The sequence below is a fragment of the Eublepharis macularius genome, chromosome 3, assembly GCF_028583425.1.
Source record: "Eublepharis macularius isolate TG4126 chromosome 3, MPM_Emac_v1.0, whole genome shotgun sequence".
Taxonomy (NCBI): Eukaryota; Metazoa; Chordata; class Lepidosauria; order Squamata; family Eublepharidae; genus Eublepharis; species Eublepharis macularius.
In genome coordinates, this window is record NC_072792.1 from 120,837,575 (window position 1) to 120,859,631 (window position 22,057).

Genomic DNA, 22,057 nt, shown 5'->3' on the forward strand with positions numbered 1-22,057 from the left:
GTGCATGTTAGGGCTGCCAGACCCCCGCCCCTGCCACCCCCGCCCCTTCCTACCTGGCCAGCGGGGGGGACACACCTTCCATGCACGCCCCCCTGCGCCCCCCCAACCACCAGGATCAGGCCCGTTTTGGCCTGGATCGGGGCCCCTGTAGAGCGCGGGAGCGTTCCTGCGCTCTGCAGGGGCCCACAACGGGCCCGATTTGCGCTCAAACAGGCTGCGTGGTGACATCACTTCCCAGCAATGACGTCATCATGCTTGCAGGAGCGCGCGCACACACACACTCCTCCAGGTAAGAGCCAGGTCTCAATTCCCACTGGGAGATCGAGGGGGCCTGGCAACCCTAGTGCATGTGCGTGCACGTGGGGGTAACTTTAATAGCAACAAATGAATTCCATTGCAGCAAAGAAGCAAAGTGCTTAATAGCACTGGTCTTTTCGAATTATTTGTAAACTTGTTTCTTAAGCAAAGATGCTCTCAGATGCTTCCAGATGGTACAGTTTAACTGCCTATGTTTCTCATGAGTGGTTTTGTGCTTTAAACAAATGCTTTGCCCAGCAACTCTCTTATCAGGCATTTCTTACCTAAAACCCAAATTGTGATGCTGTTTGTATGAACATGGAGTTTCTTATGTACTGTACTGAAAAAGGGGTTGGGGCCTAGGACCTAGGTCTGATTAATAGACTGCAGATACATAGCTAGACCAGACTAGCAGACAGGACTAGCAGATAATTGAGGTGTACCTAGGATGGTATTAATTTGCATGTTTAGCAAAGGCTCATGGGCATGTGTTAAAAAAATGGTCACCATGACTAAGAGAGGTGGTATAATGCAGGACTAGATTAGCTGAAATAACTAGAAGTCAGCTGGAGCAAGGGGAGGGATTTTAAAGTCTCCCCCTCACAAGCAGTATGGAGGGCAATTTAAAATTTAAAATCCCCTCTTGCTCCAGCTGATGGAGGGGGGGATTTTAATGTTTAATGGTCACCAGCCACGTGGCCATTTTCTAGAGGTGCCAGAATGCTGTTTCACCACGTTCTGGCTGAAAAAAAAGCCCTGGTTACCAGAGTATGGAGTAGTTCAATCTCAAGTTTTACTTAAGATTCTGAGTAAACTGGCTAGGCAAGCTGCTGTGAAGGACTCTGGTAACTCTTGCCTTCCTTTCTTTTTTTGTTCTGAATAACATTATACTTGGTTTATTCAACTGCCCTCAGCATACTCCTGACCGACCACGGCATCCTACAAATTGATTTCATACCTTCACAGTAAAAGGTCATATGCAACAAACTAGCTAGTATCTATGATGCATCAGATTTGTACTCATTTTGGGGGAAAAAATCTTAAGTGAAAAAGTTGGTTGCAAAGTTCATCTCTTGCAGAAGAAGAGAGCTAAATAGCTGCTGGTAAGATGCAAAACATGTCTTTTCATTAAGAGTAATTAACTTATACCTCATTCATAGTCCATTATGCTTTGAAACCTGAAGGAATCATCTCAACATGCCCTGCCATTTTTCATCATAATCTGCTCTTGATGACCAACTTAATTCCTCTCCTTTAAAATGGGGCATCATATACTGAAAATAAATTAACCTGAGCAAAACTAAAAAGGAATTATAATAGCAGAAAACCCAGAATACTTAGCAGAGAAAAGGTGCGTATAATGTTGCCCTTTGTTTCTTACAAATGTATTTATATCAGTATTGTATAAAAATAACTACTAAGTAAATGTGGACAGATTTATCTTTATATGACCCCAGATTTTATTAAATTAACAAGTCAGTGGTGAGAGCATGTAAAAGCAATTTCATTAGGCTGTGACCACCCTATATATCTATATCTATATCTATATCTATATCTATATCTATATCTATATCTATATCTATATCTATATCTATATCTATATCTATATCTATAGGTGGTCACAGCCTAATTTTATTTATATATATATATATATATATATATATATATATATATATATATATATATATATATATATATCACATAATTCAGTAAGCGCGTTTCCGATGACTCACTGGGGCAGGTGCAGCCTCAGAAGGGCCCGCAGGTCAGCTCCGGGCTGGCCAGCGCTCTGCTTGCAAGCATTGCCTAGGCTTCCATATGCCTCGGGTGGGGGGACACTGCTGGCCTGTGCTCCCCCTCCAAGCCTTGCCCTCAGACTTTGATTTGCCATGGGGGGGGCGGGAATGGGTGGAGGCCAGGTCTACCACCAATAACTTCCCAGGGCAGGTAGACCTGAATAGCCAAGTCTACTCATCCTGGCTTTAAAAGGCAAGTAGACCTTGCTTCCAGAGCCAAAGAGGCCAGGTCTACTCCCCATGACTTTAAAAGGCAAGTAGACCTGGCCTCCTGATCCATGGAAACCAGGTCTACCAACCATAATTTGCAAGTCCAGTAGACCTGGCCTCCATTCTCTTGGAGGCCGTTTACTCACAATAATTTTGTACGCTTGATAGACCTGGCCTCACGAACAGCAGAGTCCATGTCTTCTTGCCATAGTTTTACAAGATGAGTAGACCAAGTCTTTGGATCTGTGGTGGCCAGGTCTACTCACCATGGTTTTGCAAAGTGAAGACTTGGCCTCCAGATCTGAAGAGCCCAGCTCTATCTGCCATACCATTGCAGGGCAGGTAGACCTGGCCTCCATCTTCTCAGAGGCCAGGCAGATAGAGGGGGATGGGGGAAACACAACTCCCAGGGCACACTCCCTGATGGCATAGCACACTCCTACATGCCATAGTAGGACAATTTTGGCCCAAAGTAGGCCCAATTCCACCCACTGTGGACCACAGGAGCACTCCTGGGCCCTTTCCACTCACCCAGCAGCACTCACGGGCTCCACAGCTGCCTGAATTGGCCCAGATTCAGCCTACAGTACAGCAGAGGAGAGCTCAAGGGCGCTTTCTGCCCTTTCAGGCAGTCCTCCTGGGCTCCGCAGCCACCTGATTTGGCCCAAATGGGGGCCAAATCAGGCAGCTGTGGGACGCAGGAGTGCTCCAGGGCCTTTTCTGCCTCCCTGGCACCGCTCCTGCGCTCCATAGCTGTTCAATTTGGCCTGAGGAGGCAGCAGGACAAATGGGCCCACCTTCCAGCCCTTCCCCACTGCAATCTGCTGGCACTGCTGCCCTTCACCAGCCCAGATGGAGGTGCTGGGGAGGGGGCAATGCCAGGCCCGGCTGCCCTCCCCTCCCCCTGCCCAGATCGGGATGCAGGGGAGGTGGCAATGTCAGGCCTGGCCACCGTGCCCTTCCCTCAACCGGATTGAAGTATGGTGGAGGCGGCAATGCCTGGCCCACCTTCCCTGCCCTTTCTAGAGCCCGTTGTATTTTTTCCCAACAACAGGCTTTGTTACTAGTGTGTGTGTGTGTGTGTGTGTATTCATTCTCCCTGAAGAGAACACAGTCTTCTTCTCCTCTGTTTACAAAGAACTCCATTCTTATAAATGTTCTTGCAGGAAATGACTTCTGCCTTGCTTGGACATCTATGGACTATATACTATTTCAAGGGAATACCTATTCTCTAGTGGTCCAAGTAGGGCAATCTTAGGTGAGAAGAAACTCCTCCTGGCAGAAGAAAAGGTCAAAACCTTCAAAGACTCACTGTGTAAAATAAAAGCTGGTATTTATGCCATCCAACTACAAAGCCCATATTCCTCATATCATCTGTGCATCTGATTGCGGTTATTTAGGCACAGGGGAACAGCATATACACTCAAGTACTTTCAGGACTTGAGCATAATTTCTCTGAGCCTGGTAGAAGTTTGCAAAATATCATCCCTTCCCAAACTCATGAACACATGCCATACTGTTGTCAGGATCATGGCCAGTAGCCAGCACCAGGGAGAGGGAACTGGGAGCTAAGCCTGGAGTCAACGGCACTCCAGCAGTCAGAAGCCAGGACAGTATCAAATCATGAGCTCATAGTGGAAGCCAGAGCTCAGATGCCATGAGATCAGAAGTCAAGACTATGCCAAACCATATCTCAGGGATCTTAAGAGAAGCAAAGCTAATAAGCAGGTGAACAACAGGAATAAACTGATGAACTGCACACCAGCAGCTAGGAATGTGTGGACCAAACAATGGCTCTGTGTTTCCTCTGGGACTATATAGCTAGTTCTTATTCTAAGGAGCCAATAGCTGAGTTTGTGGGTAAGAATCGTTCCATGGGCAACAGGGCTGTCAATTCAAATTTCAACACTTCCTGATACATATATACAATCTATGTCCTGAAAGAAATGACTGTATTTTATTTCTGAAATAATTAATAGACCATATCTTAGTAATAGGTTTGCCACTGAGACTGGTTCACCTGGTCCCGGAAGAGAGTCAGAGTGGTATAATGGTTAAAGTGCCAGACTAGGATCCGTGAGACCCACATTTGAATCCCCACTCGGAAGCTTGCTGGGTAATCCTCGATAACTCTCACACTGTCAGCCTAACCTACCTCACAGGGTTGTTGTGAGGATAAAATAGAGCAAAGGAGAATGACGTAAGACACTTTTAGTCCCCATTTAGGAGAAAGGTGGGGTATACATGAAGTAAATAAAGTAATTCATTCTCCCCCCCCCCAACCCCTCTACAATTCCTGAGCACTTCATATATTTTAAGTATGGCCCATCCCACTGAAAGCTATTTAAACCCTGTGGGTGGGATATGGTCCCATGGGTGCTAGATGTCAGCTGTAAACACAGCCAGGCTGGAGTGATGCCACCATTGGTGAGATGGATGCCATCCCCCACCACTCAGGAGAAGCTCATAAAGAGCCCTTAGTTGGTGGGGAGATGAGTGGAAAGGGGCAGGCAGGGCTGAAGGAAGCATATCCCCCATGCTTTTCAATCTCTGTGTAAAGTCCTTAGGACAAATTGTTCATAATTTGGGGTTTGATTGTCACTATCATGTTGACTAAACCAAGCTCTGTATTTCCTTATCCAAATCTCCAGGTGATGTAGTACAGCCCTAATTGTTACTTGCCTGTTGCAGTTTTATGGTAAGAGTGAACAAACGGAATCCAAATCTTGACAAGACAGAAGTAGAAATCTTGAAGAACACTGGTCTTCACACTTTCAGTGGGTTCTGTTTGACCCTTGCTGAGTCAGTTTAGGGGGTTACACTGGATTCAACTTTCTAGAGAAGCAGGTTAACGCTTTCTTCCAATTTTCTTCCAACTCAGCCTAGTCCAGAAGGCACTCCCCTGCCTTGATCTGGCCACCTGGATCCTTGCCACAGTAACATCAGGACTAGACTATTGTAATGCACTCTACATTGGTATCCCCTCAAAATTCACTCTGAGACTGCAGTTGGTGCAGAAAGCCATAGCTTAGTTATTATCAGGAGCAAGGTAGTGCATGCATATTACTCCCATTCTGCTGTTACTCTATTGGTTTTGCATCATTTACTGAGTTCAGTTCAAATATAAATGAATATAAATAAAATAAATAAGGAAGGACAAGCACTTAATGAGAATACCTTTCCTTTCCCGCCAGAGGACACTGCGATGTAGAGATCTGTCAGGAGATAGGGTCAGCTGAGAAGAATCATGCCAGGCCTTCAACAGGGCGCAACCTCTAAATAAAAGAGAGAATGGAGAGTAAGAGATGTGGTGAAGAGTAAAGCCAGCTCATCCTAGGTGCCCAGAGAGAGAGACAAGGTGGCATGCAGTCTAAGGCTACATCATGGTACATGCTCATCACTATTTAAAAGGAAAGCTATCTGTGTGAAAACTGTTAGTCAGATAGATAACAGATCAAAATGAACTGCATAATGAACTACGGGAGCAGTTCTTATAGAACAAAGAAATAATTAGAAGAGTATTAATGATCATGACTTTGTTCAGCGTTGTATAGTTAACTACTGCTAAATTCTAATGTTGCTCCAAAGGAGTAAATAATTAAAAGTTAATTGTCAAAAGCTATTTATTTAATAGTTTTATAATAGCTGTAAACTAAATTTGATTAGGAGTTATCACAGAAAAGTTCTACTCTTTTCAACACTTCACAAAAGTTGTGGCTAACAAACAGAACACCACATTAAGTGGTTCGGGCCAAGGGAAATATTTGGAAACCCCTTTGGGCAACTTATCACTACTGAGTGCAGTAGAAAGAGCAAAGGTAAAACAGACACGTCCCTTGTTTCTCTTCTGGAAAGAAATGGGATATTTGTCTACTATGCAGGATCAATTCATTTTTGGACAAGATAGTAAAATCTACATCATATGCAGGTAAAGTAATTGGTAATAAGTATAAGTCCCTGCTTGTGAAGTGAAATAAGCACCAATTTCAGAGAAATTACTCAAGGAAATAGTACATTTATTTGATTGAAATATATAATTGGTTGAAAGCAGTTTCATATTTCTTTATTTTCTAAGACAATAATAATAATAGTAAATAAACAAATTTCAAATAATAATGACAATAACAGTGTGCTTATATATACTCTTCTAGACAGATTAGTGCCTACTCAGAGAGGTGAACAAGTTGCGACCAACTTAGATGCGTTCATATACTGGAATCCTTTATAGATGCCAGCCAAAATATTACTTTTCCTGTGATGTGGGAAATTACTTCTATCTCAGAACACATTTTACTTCTATCTCGGAACGCATCTTGTTCACATGTTATAGTGAATATATGTATGTCAAGTATGGACATCTGTAAGTAAGAGCCAATGCACATTCACTTTAAAGATAAAACCAGGGACTAATACCTAGATAAACATGGGGTTTAAATAACAAAGCAATTTACAGGCACTGAATGTAAAGTAGTAAGTGCTCAACATGTGTACCAAGAAAAAGTCAAGCATATATTATCTGATCATATGCACATTCATTAGTTCTTAAGGTTGTGTGGAGCATCTTCATCCAGGGCTGCTGAATAAATTGTCTGTATTATTTATAAAATCCATGAAGAATATTTGGATAATCTATATGGAAATCTGACTATATTCCAGTTCACCTTCTACCTAGGGTTGCCAGCCTCCAGGTGGTGGCTGGAGAGCTCTTGGAATTTCAACTGATTTCCAGATTACAGAGAGCACTTCTCCTGGTAAAAATGACTGCTTTGGAAGGTGAACTCTATGGCATTATACCTTCCCCAGGCTGCACCTCAAAATCTCCAGGAATTCCACAACAGTGCTTGTACCTATGCTAACAGCTTTTAGGAGCCAGGTGAACTTTGTTTTGCTTCCCAGTGTTTTTGAAAATATACATCTCCCCAAATATTTTTCATTCAGTCAAAATCACTTCCAGCAAAGGTCCAGTACTGGAACTTAGCTGAGGAGAAAAGTGCTCAGGGAGGAAAGCTACAGGGTACAACATGGGCAAGTATCTGTATTTCTCACCTTTAAAAAAAATATTAATATTTTAATGTGTTATGTCTTGTTATGTACATCACTGTCTTGTCAGAATTTGAGTTATATTAAGGAGCTCACTCAGAAATAAATGCACAAAGCATTAATCATACATAGTTTGTCCCTTACTTTTTGTTTTGTTTTGTTTATTTTATAAAATACAGCCATGGCACCTGCAGTCTAAAAAGGAAAACTGGCACAATGGAAAAGACTTCTTAATGCTTTCTCCTCTATTGATTTCCCCACCACTAAAAATGGCTCTGTTTAAAGATGTTTTTCTCTGCATGGGGTAAAAGACAGGAGTACCTATATCTTTTATCCCCTATGGCAAAAAAACAGCGTCGGGAATGGTGATTTTTAGTGGACAAACCACTAAAGGAAAGTTAGAACTCCTTACTGCCTGCACTTCTTTTTCACTTTCAATTGCAGACTGACTCCATGCCCACTTGTTCTGAAAAGAAAAAAAATGCTAGGGACAAATTCCATGGGACTAAGTGTCACAAGTAGCTTTGCCCTTACTGTCTATGCTACATTGGTTGCAATTCATTAGGGTGGCTGAGTGAGTGAGCGGACGTGTTTATACAAAGGAATATAAAAGGCAGCAACTGTTTAGGTTAAATGTGAAGGTGGTATATTTTTGACTTCAAGGCAGCTCAATCTACAGCTCAGCTAGGCTTGACTCTGGCTTTAATGTGATTTAGTCCCATTGGCTTAAATTGGCACTTCAGCTTTAGCGGACTTTGTGGATCAAACTGACAGCCATTTAACGTAGTTCAAAGGGCTCCATATTTAGGTTTTCTGCAGAACACCAGTGAACCAAAAGATTGACAGATGAATCTACTCTTTTTTCCTTTATTGTTTTATTGCCTGCCACACTAGTCATTGGTACCTGATTATAAAAAAGTAAGTATACTGTGAGTTTTAGTAAAACCATAATTTAATGTCAAGATGTTAACCTTTTTTCTGTATTACTATTTTCTTCTTTTGGTTTTCTGTGTGCAGGGTCCTTTGCTGTTCCAGCTAAAACCCCTTATGTTTTGACTTCAGTTGCCCAGAATAAAATTGACATTTCCTATAAAGATTACATTCATTTTACCTTTTTTGAAAAGCTTCTTGAACTTTAGAAATGCCCTCAGCTTTCTCCACTAGATGATTGGTTTCGCTATTTCTATAACTTTCATTTCTGCGTTTCAAGGCTACAATTAAAATTTTTTGCCGCTTAGGAACAAATGGGTAACGGATATGTAATATGTAGCCACAGTACCATAATTTCCAATTGTGCAAAAATCTGAGTTATTTTCATTTAGCCGATGAAATTGGGAAATGCACTACCTTTAACTTTATTGACAGAAGGGGAGAAAACTTTTGTTCCTTAACTCTTTCCAAGACCCTGGGGGGAAGGGGGAGACTTTCAAAGCTAAATGGAAGATTGACACCTAAAATGAGAAATTCAGATTTAATTCTCCATAGTTTTTTTTTAACTTGAGCACAGTCAAAATAAATCACTGGAGGCAAAAGTATGCTTCATTTATTTCCAGAGTTGTGGCATTCATGTAAAAGTAATTGAAATAATTGTGAAAGCCTTATTTTAAAGCTTCGGGTCTGCAGTACTGCCACTTCTCTTTCCCATCTTCTCAGATCCGTTTTGTTTTCGTTTTGTGTCATTTTCCCCATTTCCACTGATAAAAAGAAAAGAGGGTGGGTGGTGGTGGTGGTGAGAGCCTGTTGCATTTTCCCATGGGAAAAATTATTCTATGAAAAACTGGCATAACTACCCAGGGAAGCAAGTGGGGTTGGAGGAGATGCTGAGGGAGGTGATGCTGATGTTCAGCTGGGCTGAACTTCACTTTACAAGGCCTGGTCTACACATAAAGCAAAATTAGACTGTAGAATTCTGAGATGGTAGAATGGGCTACACCATATTGGACTGCAGAGGAGAAGGTCATATTCTTAAAGGTCCTCCATATAAAACCTTCCTGACAAGAAAAAGTGAGCACATTATGGAGAAGAATTAAAGTCTAGCATTTTGCATGCTCTCATAGACTCCACTTGTAGAGAATTATTACTGTAAGAAGACCTTTAAAAATGTAATCTCTCACCTGAAGTCTGAAGAAGTACAGTCCATTGTACTACCTCTTCATTCTGCCATGCCCCTTCATATCTTGGATGCTGCATAAACGTTTCAAAGATGGAAAGGGGTGTGATTTTTGTTGATTCTTCCCTTGTGTGACAGACATCCAACTTCTCCCAAAGTTATTCCTGAGGATCCCTCATCTGCCAAGAGTTCCTTTGACCAACTGCTCTACTGCTAGAAAATAAAATTAACACAGCTGCAAAAAACACCTTCTACAAACTCAGTATAGCCCAGAAGATGGCCCCCTATCTTGATATGGCTGATCCAGCCACCTGGATCCATAGCATGATAACACCACAACACAATTACTAGACGGAACATGCATATTACTCCCATTCTGCAGTTGCTCCATTGGCTGCTCATCAATTACCAGGCTAAATAGAAAGTATTGGCTATCACTTTCAAAGGCCTTCATGACTTCAGCCCCTCATACCTGCAGGACCACCTCTCCTCCTATTTTCCAATGTGGCAGCTTCACTCAACTGAACAGGGCCTTCCGTAGGTACCACCTACGTACATGCTGCTCGTACAGGCTCATTCTCTGTAGTACATGTGTATTCTACCTTCTGAAACAACCTGCCTGATGAGGTCACTGAAGCACCACTCTCCTAGCTTTCTGAAAACTGTGCAAAACTAAATTATTTTTGGTTGTTGTGGGTTTTCCGGACTGTATTGCCGTGGTCTTGGCATTGTAGTTCCTGACGTTTCGCCAGCAGCTGTGGCTGGCATCTTCAGAGGTGTAGCACCAAAAGACAGAGATCTCTCTGTGTCACAGTGTGGAAAAGATGTAGGTCATTTGTATCTACTCAGGAGGGGTGGGGTTGAGCTGAGTCATCCTGTAAGAGTTTCCCAGGGTGTGGAATGCTAATGGCGGGAGGCTTCACTGTATCCTGAGGAGGTTCTTTTGCATATGGATTGGTACTTGATGTGCTAATCTTCTCTGCAGGGCTATTGTCGGGGACAGAATGTTTTGTTAGCCTGGTGTTTTTCAGAACTGGAAACCATGCTCTGTTCATTCTTAAGGTTTCTTCTTTCCTGTTGAAGTTTTGAAGTTTTCCTGTTTCCTGTTTCTTCTTTCCTGTTGAAGTTTTTCCACACTGTGACACTGAGAGATCTCTGTCTTTTGGTGCTACACCTCTGAAGATGCCAGCCACAGCTGCTGGCGAAACGTCAGGAACTACAATGCCAAGACCACGGCAATACAGCCCGGAAAACCCACAACAACCATCGTTCTCCGGCCGTGAAAGCCTTCGACAATACATTAAATTATTTTTATTTATTTACATTATTTATGGTTCATCTTTCTTACTGAGATTCAAGGCAGATTACATAGTGTAATTATTCAGGAGGCTTTCTTACACAGGTAATGCTATGCTGAAAAGAAATGGTTCAGAAAGATGTGTTCATACAGGGATAGGGACTATAGACAATACTGCTGTGTACTGTCTGCTGCTGTAAGTATAATCCTACTAGATACTTCCATTCTGTTTAATAATATGACATATCCCAGACAAGATAGAAGTGATGCTTGTTGGGAAGGCAGAGATCTTGAATCAGTGCAAAATGCTGCAGTGTGACTGCTATCAGGAGCAAGCAGGAGCATGAACATCACTCCCATTCTGCAGTCACTCCATTGGCTACCTATCAGCTACCGTGCTGAGTTCAAGGTTGGTTATCACATATAAAGCTCTTCACGGTCTTGGCCCGGCATACCTATGGGACCGCCTCCCTCCTTATGTTCCTCCACTACAGCTTCGCTCATCTGAACAGGATCTCCTGCAGGTGCCATCCTGCACATGGGTGAAATCAACAGCAGCCCGTACACGGGCTTTCTCTATGGTGGCCCCCACCATGTGGAATGGCCTGCCTGAGGAGGTCAGGAGAGCCCCCACTCTCCTAGCTTTCCGCAAGCAATGCAAAACTGAATTATTCAAAAATGCTTTTGTATTGTAGGCAGGGGCTCTCAGATGCATCACTAATGAGTTATACTTCACCACTATGTTGCCTTACGTACTACCTGTTGTCTTAAATATGTTGCTCATGTTCTGTTTCAGCATTTCTTCAACTCTGTATTGGATTCTTACTAATGCTATATCTTTGTGAAATTGTGTTTATTTACCCTATGGCATTGTTTATGGAAATGTCCTTGAAATTGACTGTACTAGGCTCACACTGTGTAATCTGCCTTGAGTCTCAGTGAGAAAGGTGGACTATAAATTACATAAATACAATAAATAAAATATCAGTCTGCTTACATTCTGTTTCAACATTGTTTTTCAACTCTGTATTGTATTTTTACTTGTTTTCAAGTTACCCTATTCTATTGTTTATTGAATGCCCCAGCTGTTGATTGTATTGATTTATACAATATAATCTGCCTGGAGTCTCAGTAAGAAACGCAGACTGTAAATAATGTAAATAAATAAATAAAAATAAATATATGTCATGGCACGTAAGTCCATATCCAAGTGCTCTGATGGAGAGAAGGTGGCCAACACTGGGTTTTTCTGTGCTATATTGTTGGTTGTTTCAGGCTTCCAGCATTCCACCACTGGAATCTCACCACTGGAGCAAGTGCCCATCATGATGTTTAGCAAACAACCCAGTGGGAAAGCCCACAAGTGGAGGGACGATGAATAATACAATACTCATAAATATAATTTAAAGTGTATTCAAGTGAAAAAGTGACCAGTGCAGCTAATAAATACTTGAAACCTACTAATAAATACTTACAAATATATAAAACTTCAGTAATAACATATTATAAATTATTGCATAAATGTCACTCAGTGGTCTGGGCCAAATCCAGAAGATTCAAAAAAGTCTCTGGAAAATGTAATTAACTAATATCTGTTTTACAGATATATATATATATATTTAAAATTTTTATTGTGAGTAATAAAAGACAGAAAAAATACAGATTTTCCATTAATCCCCTTGTTTTCTTATCCCCTCCTTTCTCCCCCCCTTATCTTACACTTCCAACAGTTTTCCAACCCGCTGTCCACCTCTACATCTAATATCTCTATTTAACTTCTATAATTAACTCTTATAGCCTTAATTACCTTCTTTAAATGCTTTCCATATTAAAATACATTTCTAAACCATAAATTACATTTCTAACTTATCTATATTTCTTGTAAAGATCAACATCTCCTCTCTAGTTATTCAGTTAATAATTATCTAGCCCCCATAACTCCCCCTTCACATCCCATTTCTTCTCTAAACACTGTTTCAATTTTCCCCAGTCATTAAAAAATTCTTCTGAATTCTGTCCTCTTAGCTTCCTCGTTAATTTGTCCATTTCTGCCATGTACATCAATTTTTGAATCCAATTTTCTATGGATGGTATTTCTTGCGTCTTCCAGAGCTGAGCATATAAAATCCTTGCCGCCGTTGTCATATAAAATACTAGTGTTCTGTCTTGTACGGGAACCCTTTCTAAATCCAAATTTAGCAATAGCAATTCTGGGTTTTTACTTATTTGCCTTTGTAAAATTTCTGACATAGCTTCTATAATATTCCCCCAGAACTGCTTTGCCATTTCACAAGTCCACCACATGTGATAAAACTATCCTTCATGTTTCTTACATTTCCAGCATTTATCTGACATTTGATTATTGCCCCCTTAGTCGGAATGAAGAGACAGACACAGGTATTGGATCTAAAGGGCCACTTTATTTAATTAACCTCAACACAACATTAATATAACTGCGGCAGGGGAAAGCGGTACAGGCCAAGCCACGGGGTCAATCCTAGACCTCCGCCTTGACCTGTCTGGGCGAGCCCCGAAGCCCCGGGTGCGAGCCATCGACCAGGATGGCTAGGGAACCCGGCCGGCCTGGCAACTTGGTTCCCCCCTTTCAAGCTCCTAAGCCTCAGCCGTACAGCAGTGAGGGAAGGACTTGCACGTGGGGTTCCCCAGGCAGTCTGCCCACGCGCGCTGGCAGCCGTCACAAGCAGTACCAGCCGCTCCTAGCAGACTCCTCCTCCCTACCAATAGGGAAACGCCAAGGGTGCTCACCGGCCCGCTGCTTTTACCAAACTCTATTCTGCCAGGACACCACTAAACAGCACCACCCTAAGCCAATTTCCAACACCCAAAACCTGGTACAAGGCAGGTGAAAAACCCCTCACCCAAAACTCCAATCAAGGGTAAGGGGAAAAAATTCCTACCTGGCTCCGCGTACGGCAACCGGCTAATCCTGTACCAACTAGGGTGAGGAGGGTGGGCCGAGCTAGAAAGCGACTGAGGTTGGGTGAGCGGAGCAGCCAGCAACGGCTGCTGACTCCGCCCACCCGAGAAAGCCCCGGATGCCCGAGAAAGCCCCGGATGCCCGCCCACCCGAGAAAGCCCACCCGAGAAAGCCCCGGATGCCCGGGAACGCTGCTCTGCTCTCCTCCTTCCAAGAGAGCAATGCACGGCCCCCTCCAAGAGCAGCAAAGCTGCCTGGAGGCGTGGCCAAATTGCCCCCTTAGTCGGAATGAAGAGACAGACACAGGTATTGGATCTAAAGGGCCACTTTATTTAATTAACCTCAACACAACATTAATATAACTGCGGCAGGGGAAAGCGGTACAGGCCAAGTCACGGGGTCAATCCTAGACCTCCGCCTTGACCTGTCTGGGTGAGCCCCGAAGCCCCGGGTGCGAGCCATCGACCAGGATGGCTAGGGAACCCGGCCGGCCTGGCAACTTGGTTCCCCCCTTTCAAGCTCCTAAGCCTCAGCCGTACAGCAGTGAGGGAAGGACTTGCACGTGGGGTTCCCCAGGCAGTCTGCCCACGCGCACTGGCAGCCGTCACAAGCAGTACCAGCCGCTCCTAGCAGACTCCTCCTCCCTACCAATAGGGAAACCTACCAAGGGTGCTCACCGGCCCGCTGCTTTTACCAAACTCTATTCTGCCACCGCCAGGCCAAGCCTCTGCTTAGGCCCTGGCGCCCCACTATTGGCCTAGCGCCAACCTAAGCCCCAGCCGCAAGTCGTTGAGGAAAATAACGTTGCCGGTTTCTGACAGGTGAACCCCATCAGCCCTATAGAGACCGGCAACTTCGGCCCTGATCCTAGGGTGCGGTAAATATACACCTAAACCCTCACCCAAAGCTTTCTGAATGGCCCTATTGGCCTTCATCCGAGCCCGCTCTACTGCAGAACGACTAACCGCTTCCCACCAAACTTGCCGTGGCAACATGGCAGACCAAATAATGAGCACTCCCGGCCAACGCAGGAGTATCTCGTGCATATCCCATTTGGCCTGCAGAGATAGGGCTCTACCATGCACAAACCCAAGGTCATTCCCGCCCAAATGAATGACCAATATGTGAGGCACTGGGCCCCGCCGCTCCTTAAACAGGAGTGGCAACAAACCAGGCCACCGAAGGCCACGCCGGCCCTGCCACTCCACCGTTGCCCATTCACTCAATCCCAGTTGGGACCTAATCTGCGTCCGTCTGGCTTGATGAGCGGCCCAAAAGACCATACTGTGGCCGCAGATCAAAATCCGACGCTTTTCCCGGCGAGACACAGGACCTAAGAAAACACCATTAGTAACATTTACAAACTGGATAGAGGACGAACGTAGGAACGATAGGCATCGGATTTCCATCTGCCAACACCCTGAATAACCTGCACCGGGTACCCCATGGCCGCTGCTGTAGACGCAGCCCCAATCCGAAAGGAATGGGTGCCAAATTTAACTCCTGATAATCCCAATTTGGCCAGTGCCCTTTCCGTCACTGCCCAGAACTGGAACCGAGTCAGAGGGAACCCATCCTCATGCTGAAACAAAACCCCAGGTGCCTCACCGCGCACCCTCAAATACTTACGCAACGCCCTTACTGGACACAACCCCAGGTCATCACATGGCCCGAGGCTAATAACGACTCCCTTCTGTCTCTGATCGGTTTTAGACTTGCGGATCCGGATAGCAACCCCTTCCTCACTAAACGAAAGATCCTGCACCGACAAAGCCCTGCAGGATACATCCCCCTTTGACCTAGCGACTAATTCACTAACACGCAGCGCGCCAAAAAATGCTAACAAGGCTGCGGCATGAAACAGTTTGGTTTCAAAGCTAGAGGCGCAAATTAGACCCCAAGTCTTACTAAGCCCCTTCAGAATTGATGGGGAGATGGGCTCTCTACTGTCAGCAGGAGCCCCTGACTCCCAAGACCAACCCTCCAACATTTTACGTACACGGAAGTCCCCCGTGGCCTCAGAGAACCCCCGAGACTTACTCACAAAGGCCAGTGCTGCCAACTGGCCCCTGATGGACTTGACCGCCAACCCACGACCTTTCTGATGCACACAAAAGTGCAATAAATGCTCAACAGGAATGGGCCATAACTGCAACAGGCCCACACCCTTCCTAAAGTCCCCAAATTGGCCTACCGCTCTGTCGTAAGCACGTTGGGTGCTGGGGGCCAACGCCAGCCTTATAGCCCTGGACGCTTCGACCTCCCAAGATGCCACAACTCCAGGGGCATTGGTGTCGGCTCCGGGTCTGCCTTCGGGGCAAGTTGCCAAAACCGCTCCATCTGTTGGCGAGACAAAGCGTCTGCCACACCATTACTAACCCCAGGAACGTGTTTGGCCTTAAAAAAAATGTTCCACCGGAGACAAAGCAACGTAAATGCCCTAACAAGCCTCATAACCCGGCCCGATCTAGAAGACAAGGAGTTTACCACGTGAACAACCGCTTGGTTGTCACACCAGAAGTGAACCACCTTGTTGGACAACTCCCTCCCCCACAGGTGAACTGCCACCAAAAGGGGGAAAAATTCCAAAAAGGTTAAGTCCTTGTCCAAGCCCATTGCATGCCACTCAGGCGGCCACCGATCGGCACACCAGTGCCTCCGGAAGTAAACCCCAAAACCTAAAGACCCTGAAGCATCAGAGGTAACCTGTAGCTCGGCCTCGAGCAGTAGGTCCTCACGCCAGAACGTAACCCCATTGAATTCCCGGAGGAAGGCGGACCAAACATCCAAATCCTCCCTCATTCCCCTGGTAATCTTGAGGCGATGATGGGGTGCCCTAAGCAGCGACATAGCGTCGCACAGCCTCCGCAAAAAGGCCCTACCTGGGGCCACAGCTTTGCAAGCAAAGTTCAAGTGACCCACCAATTGCTGCAGCTCCAACAGGGACACCTTCCGCTTAGCTCTAAATTCCAGCAGCCTGACCTTGAGGTAAGCCACTTTCTCAGGGGGCAGTCTAAAACACTGCTGCACTGTATCCAGCTCTATACCTAAAAACATCAAGACCTGGGAAGGGCCCTCCGTTTTCTCGTGAGCCAAAGGAACGCCCAGCTCATCAGCCAACTGCACAAACGTTCTCAGAAGCCTGGCGCATCGGCCAGACCCCGCTACCCCAACAAACAAAAAATCATCTAAATAATGCACAGAGTCGCGACTATGCGCCCTGCGCTGAAGTTCCCACTCCAAAAATGAGCTAAAGCGTTCAAAGGCCGCACAAGAAATCGAACAACCCATGGGAAGGGCCCTGTCCATATAGAACTTGCCATCGAATGAAAAGCCCAGGAGCTCGAAGTCATCAGGGTGTACCGGGAGAAGCCGAAATGCTGACTTAATGTCGCATTTTGCCATCTCTGCACCCCAACCACAGCGGCGCACTACCCTAACCGCCTGGTCAAATGAGGTATACCGTACAGAGCACAAGTGCTCCGGTATAGCATCATTTACTGATCCCCCTCTAGGGAAGGAGAGATGATGGATGAGGCGAAACTCGCCTACAGCCTTCTTAGGCACCACGCCCAAAGGAGACACCCTAAGGTTGGGCACCGGGGGCCTATCGAAAGGGCCCAAAACACGGCCCTCAGCGCACTCCTTTGCGATTTTAGCCCGAACCACTTCCTCCATACCCAGAACTGAACGTAAATTATTGGACATAAATGGGGAGCGTGGCCCCTGAACAGGAATCCTAAAACCTAAACTAAAACCCCAAAACAGGAAACGAGCATCATGCTCCCGCGGGTAAGCAGCCAGGAGCTGCTCAAGGACCCTCAGCTTTACCGGGCTGGGGCCCTTTACCAGCAGCCTGCTGGCCACCAGCTCCCCCGCCACCAAGCCGCTTCCCCCCTCCACCTTGTCTGGACTTGGGGCAGGCATTGTAGGAGTGGTATCCGGCACAAGTTGGACACTCATGCTGGAACCGGCAGGGCCTACGGCCACACTGGCCCTTGAAGGCAAACTCCCAGCAAAGCAGCCGGGGTTGAACCTGCTGCCCCGCCGCAGGGCGGGTGGAAGACGCTGAGGAGGCCGCAGCTGAGCGCTGCACAACGTGGCCGCTATCGGATCGATCTCCCATATTGGGCTTTGCAGGCGACATCACCTGCAGCCAAAGCTGTTGGTGAATGCGATCCCAAGGGAGGCTGGGATTAAGGGCAGCTCGCATCCTAAATTCCTCGTCGTACTGCATCCAAGCAGCACCCAGGAAGCCCGTGTATCCCTTGTAAATGATATCCAAATATTGCAGCAGGGACAAAGCCCTGTGAGGCTGAGCACGCACGAGCACACCAGCATAGATCAGAAACCCGGGCAACCAATTAGCCCAGGTTCTGTCCACACGACGACGCTTTAGGAGCTCCTTGTCCCTATCATCAAGCTCATCCTTATCCTTCTTTTCCAATTCTCGAAAAAGAAGGGTAAAAACATCAACATATTCGCCTCTCAAAATTTTGTCCCTAGTGGTTTGCGCCAGATGGTCCCCTAGGGGCAAGGCCGTATCCCCAAAAGGAAGAGCATTAAATGGCACTTGCCCATAAGAGAGGGGGAAGTGGGGGTAATAACCCCAGGGGCCCCCCATATAAGGGGGCCAAACTCCCATCTGCCCTTGCCCCCATGTACACTCACCACTACCCCGAACGGGCTGTGCTGGTACACTCAGTTGTACACCAGCCAACCCAGGCCCTTGTTGCTGCCAAGCCGTCTGTCCCGCGGCTGTCCAGGCAGAAGGTAACTGCTAAGAGGTCCCCGCAGCCCCAGGGGACACCTGGGGAAGCAGATGACCCCATGGCCCACAAGGCCAAGGGGAGACAGTGTTAGGTGCAGCTTCCTTACCCCCAGGTTCCGCAGGGTCAACTGCCGCAGCTACAGGTGCCGCATCCAGTCCAGCATCAGGGTCCAGGTCGACCACCGGCTCGCCCTCCGGGTGGCTGACTGCCTGCTGAGATCCACTGGCACCACCAGCCGCCGCCCCTGTAGCGCCCTCCAAGGCAGAAAGACGACGAAGAATTTCTCTATTAATAGCATCCCTAGAGGCCCCCCGAATGGGCCTAGCTCTACCACTATCAGTTGCCGATACCACCCCTTTACTGCGCTCTAAGGCTGCCAGCCGCTGCAAGATTTCCTGCTGCGTGGCTTGCTCACCCTCCTCATCCGAAGAGCTAACAGCAGGGGCTGGCCGCTTAGCTGGCACTCTCTTGGCAGGCTGCTTGCCCTTGGCACTGCTGGCACCCTTTTTGGGAGGCATGCCATCAAACAGCCCCACTATTCAGCCAATACAATTAGAAGTTGGCAATGTCCTATGCCAGGCAGACAGCTTAGCAAGGAACAAATTGTCCCCAAAGTGGCCACCAGCTCACTGCCTGAAAGCAGATAAATAGCTGAGCAGCAGGCCACTAATAGAGAAAAGAGGGGGGGGAGTTCAACCAACCCTAACCCCTACAGGGCAATACAGCAACTCTACACACAACCCAAGCCACAGAAAGGGGGGGGAATGGGTGGTAAACAGGAGCCAACTGCCCCCTAAGAAAACCTATCCACAGCAACCCCCACCCAGGCCGTTATCCCCGGCCAGCCACCCACTACCCCTCCCAAAAAAGGGGGGGGGTTCAAAGGCAGCCGAAGCTGCAAGGACTCCCAGGCCAGCCACCCACTTCCACCGAAAAAAGGGGGGGCGAACAGCCCAAGCGCCGGGATCCAAGCCCCCTGGGTCTACCACACCCAGAGGGCCGTTAAATATACAGGCCACCGGGAGCCGGCTAAACAGCAAGGGCTGCACCGCGCAGCGCAACGCCGCCGCGGCTGACTCCGCGCCGCCCCGCTGCGCGTCTCCTCAGGCCTAAACGACCCGAGTGAAACGGGTCCGCCGCCGCCGCCGCTCAAGCCGCTGCCGCCGAGAGGCCCAACACCGTCGGGATCACGCCTCCGCCGCTCGAGCCGCCGCCGCGCCCAACGCTCGGGAAGGCAGAACAACGCATCTGCCTCTCACCGAGCTAGAAAGCGACTGAGGTTGGGTGAGCGGAGCAGCCAGCAACGGCTGCTGACTCCGCCCACCCGAGAAAGCCCCGGATGCCCGGGAACGCTGCTCTGCTCTCCTCCTTCCAAGAGAGCAATGCACGGCCCCCTCCAAGAGCAGCAAAGCTGCCTGGAGGCGTGGCCGAATTCCCATTTGCTATCTTCTTTGGCGTTAAATACCATCTGTACATCATCTTATAGATATTTTCTTTAAGATTGGTACACGTAGATATCTTCAAAGTATTTTTCTTTAACAGTCTCATCCTCTGTGTGCCATTTTAACAAAATCTTATAAACTTTAGATATCAATTTTTTGCCATCTTGCAATATACATTCCTCCAATTCAGAGTTTTTCATTTTAAATCCAGATTTCCGACAATCTGAGTCATACAAGTCTTTAATCTGACTGTACTTAAACCATCCGTAGTGGGAGGATAACTCCTCAGTTGTTTTAATCTTGATCATATTTTGTTCCACTTTCAGCACTTGCTTGTAGGTCAAGCATTCCTCTCTTTTATAAATTATTCTCGGGTCAATAGCTTCCAGTGGCACCACCCACATCGGAATACCTTCATCCAAATATTTTTTATATTTTAACCAAACAGTGAAGCGGCTTCTCCTTACATAATGATGCAAAAACATAGAGTCAGCTTTAATTTTATCATACCACAAATAGGCATGCCAACCAAAGAGCTTTTTATAACCTGTAAGTGTTAAGAGCTTAAGGTTTTTTAATAACATCCATTCTCTAATCCAGACAAGACATATTGCTTCATGATATAATCGTATATTTGGTAGTTGTAGTCCCCCTCTTTCTTCAGCGTCGCATAACACTTTCATTTTCACTCGGGGTTTCTTCCCAGCCCATACAAAGTCCGATATTTTTCTTTGCCATTTATCAAATTGTTTATTGTCTCTTATTATTGGTATTGTTTGCAATAAAAACATAATTCTTGGTAACACATTCATTTTAATTACTGCTATTCTTCCTAACCATGACAGACTTAACTTATTGCATTTAATCATATCTCTATGTATTTGCTGCCACAGCTTCTCATAATTGTTCTTGAATAAATCAATATTCTTTGCAGTTAATTCTATCCCCAGATATTTCACTTTATGTGTTACCTCACAGCTGGTAATGTCCATTAATTCTTGTTGTTTTTGCTTGGTCATGTTCTTACACAAAATCTTTGATTTTCTTTTATTGACATAAAATCCTGCTAAATCTCCAAACTCTTTTATCTTAGACAACAATTTAGGCATATTTTGAATTGGATCTTCTACTATAACCATTACGTCGTCTGCAAAAGCTCTTAGTTTGTATGTAAATCCCTTGATCTTCATGCCTTTTATTTCATCATCCTCTCGTATCTGCATTAACAAAATTTCCAAAACCATAATAAACAACAATGGAGATAATGGGCACCCCTGTCTTGTACCTTTCTGTATTTCTAATCTCTTAGTTAATTCATCATTTATCACAATTGCTGCACGTTGGTCTTTGTATATTGTTCTTACTGCTTGAATAAATCCTTTCCCCGTCTGTAATTTCTCCATTGTGGTGAGCATAAAATCCCAATTTAAATTGTCAAACGCCTTCTCAGCATCCACAAAAAAGAAACCAACTTCTTTTTCACAATGTCTGTCATAATATTCTATTGCATTTAACACTGTCCTTAAGTTGTCTTTAATCTGTCTGTTTGGCAAAAATCCTGCTTGCTCTTCTGGTATAAATTTGATCAACCACTCTTTCAGTCTTTCCGCCAATATTTTAGCAAAAATTTTGTAGTCATTGTTGAGTAAAGATATAGGTCGATAGTTCCTCACGTTAGCCAAATCCTGCTCCTCTTTCGGAATCAGTGTTATATTTGCCTCGTTCCACGTTTCTGGTATGTCCTGTCCCTTTAATATTCTATCCATCACTTTTTTCAGGAAAGGCCCCACTTCTTTAGCCATTATTTAGCCGTTATCCCATCAGGTCCTGGTGCCTTCCCCAACTTTGTCGATTGTATTGCCTCTAAAATCTCATTCTCAGTTATTTCTGCATTCAGTTTTTCTCTCAATTTTTCTGGTATTACTGGTAAGTTAATTTTGTCCAAATATCGGTCAATAGAGTTCACATCCACCATTTTACTCTGATATAATTTAGCATAAAACTTGTAAAATGCTCTACTTATAGCTGATTGTTCCATTAAGATTTTGTCATTCTCCACAATCTTAGTTATCATTCTCTTTTCTCTTCTTTTTTTCAATTGCCAAGCTAAATATTTCCCCGGTTTGTTGGCCCCTTCAAATGTCTTTTGTTTTAA